The sequence below is a fragment of the Haliotis rufescens genome, unplaced genomic scaffold (assembly GCF_023055435.1).
Source record: "Haliotis rufescens isolate VD_foot unplaced genomic scaffold, xgHalRufe1.0.p SCAF_2, whole genome shotgun sequence".
NCBI lineage: Eukaryota > Metazoa > Mollusca > Gastropoda > Lepetellida > Haliotidae > Haliotis > Haliotis rufescens.
In genome coordinates, this window is record NW_025963890.1 from 25,214,835 (window position 1) to 25,217,299 (window position 2,465).

The window sequence follows — 2,465 nt, forward strand, 5'->3', positions numbered from 1 at the left end:
CATCATAGGTCTGCCACAGGCAGGAACTGCAGAACCCCCATCATACCCACTACTGATGAAATATACCTCCGCTTTGCGTCATGGATCGACACTAACCATTGCGTTGCCTGGTGCAGGCCTGCCGAATGAGCATGTTGTGTTTTTTTTGCCATTACTTCCTTATTTAGGCATGAGCATTTATCTTGTAGAGTGACTTTCGTGGAGACATTCAGCACTTATTGGACTGGGGTGACGTCAGCAGTTTTAAGGCCCGCTACGGAGACAACAACTACAGTTCCTACTACAACCACAACGACAACTACAACAATGACTACTACCACCACAACGACACCAACTACTACACCACCTACTACTACAACTCAGACTACTTCTACTACTACAACTCAGACTACTTCTACTACTACTACTACTACTCAGACTACTACAACTCAAACTACTACAACTCCTATTACTACTACAACACCGACTACAACCACAACTCCGACTACAACTACAACTACAACTCCTACTACAACTACACCTCCGACTACTACTACTACTACTACAGAAACTCCGACTACAACTCTCACAACACCAGTGGTTACCACAACACCGACTACGACGACACAATCAACTACAACATCTGTTACCACACCATCAGTCACAGAGCCAGCGACAGCAACGACTCCAACTCCGAGAAATACTTCGTCTGTCGTCCCCAGCCATACTTCCGGGATGACACACCAAAACACGGTAAGTTAATAGATATACACCTGCAACTCTCTCTCTCTCTCTCTCTCTCTCTCTCTCTCTCTCTCTCTCTCTCTCTCTCTCTCTCTCGCTCTCTCTCTCTGTGGTACCAGTTGCTATCATGTATTGTATCTTTACTTCCGGTTGTTCCAGAAACCTGCCACTCAAACACCAGACGACACTGTGGTACAGACGATGGGCCAAGAGACAACTACTACAAAAGTAAATGTTAAGGACGGAAACATTGGTACAAGGGTTCACGCATCATCCCTGTTTGTTGGTGGACTCGTCTGTCTGACAGCAGTACTGGGCAGATAGCTCAGAGTATACGAAGAGACCTCTTGATCCGGTGCAGGCGTGTGTGGTTAGAGAATAATAGTTAGTACATTTACAATACAATATTTCTGCAGACTGGACACAGCCAAGGCTGTAAGGGGTATATAGGAGAAGGGCTACGGGGAGAACAAATGCCTCGCAACCCAACTGCCATAGTGCGTGAGCCAATGTTGGAATCTGGTGCTCTGTAGAGGGTCGACATTGGAGACGTTGTCTAACGTTTGTCTGTTTGTTTGTTGTTTAACGCCGCACTCAGCAATATTACAGCTATATGATGGCGATCTGTAAATGATCGAGTCTGGACCAGACAATCCAGTGATTGATATCAGGTGCATCCAGCGCCGCAATTGGGATACGATGACATGCATAAACCAAGTCAGCGAGCCTGACCGCCCGATCCCGTAAGTCGCCTCTTACAACAAGCATGGGTTACTGAAGACCCGGATCTTCATGTGTAACATGTCTAAAGAAACCATTCACTTGTAATTCATGTTTTCGTGCGTTGTGTACATTTTACTATTGCTTTACCATTATCCATATGTTCGTGAAAACAATCTGACCGCAATCACTGAGAATGAAGGTTGGGATTGATTCAAGCAGTAAAGCACCAAGATAACTTGCACGCGTCAGAAGCACTGTTCCATGGCGCCTAGAGGGCAAGAATATACACGTACCCCCTTTATATAAATCATACGTTTGCTAATAGTTAGAGGAGAACATGGTAATGGATGGAAGGACGATGGAATGAAAGCGGGTGTTTCACCATAGAAATACTTGGATGAATGAACGAATATAAGATCGAATAAATGAATGTCTGTTCAAATTGGCGCAATAGGAATCTTGGAGTGATGGGTACCCATGTATCAACTGTGTAGTAGTAATGGCCTTACTCGTGTTTCTATCCGACTTTATATATATACATGTTCAAAGTGCAAATAACACGTCTGGTTTGGCAGGAGACATATACATACATCAATGTACACTTGTCCGCGTTGTCGCTGCACTTCAGGACCAAACCAACTGTTGACGGTGAAAATAATGGAATTTTTATAATAAAATGTAAATAAACAGCATAACTGCTTGTGGTGTTATGTTATTATTACGCGTCTTGTTTCTGTCTCCAACTGAAATCCAAGAATCACGGAGACTTGATTCCATACTTTCGGGGGAAAAGTAACCATGCTTCATAAAAAGCTTTAAAAAATCTGTGCTGAAATGAATTAATGCATCTTTCAATAACTATTCATGAAGACATCTCCTTTGACTTTAAGGTCGTGATTCACAATTTGCACGTGCATGTGAATGTATGGCGCACAATATGGATGGTTGTGTGATTGTTGGGAGCATGATAATCGATGAGCACACACGTTTTTTTTTAATGTGAACAGCACACACTGATT

The 2,465-nt window shown here is 43.3% G+C and overlaps 1 long non-coding RNA gene across 1 annotated transcript; it reads left to right on the forward strand.

Moving 5' to 3' along the window:
* Window positions 1–420: 420 nt before the first annotated feature.
* On the forward strand, window positions 421–2,146 carry LOC124118781. The gene is made up of 2 exons (XR_007222118.1): window positions 421–732; window positions 883–2,146. It is a non-coding gene; the product is annotated as an uncharacterized LOC124118781 (long non-coding RNA).
* The last annotated feature ends 319 nt before the right edge of the window (window positions 2,147–2,465 follow it).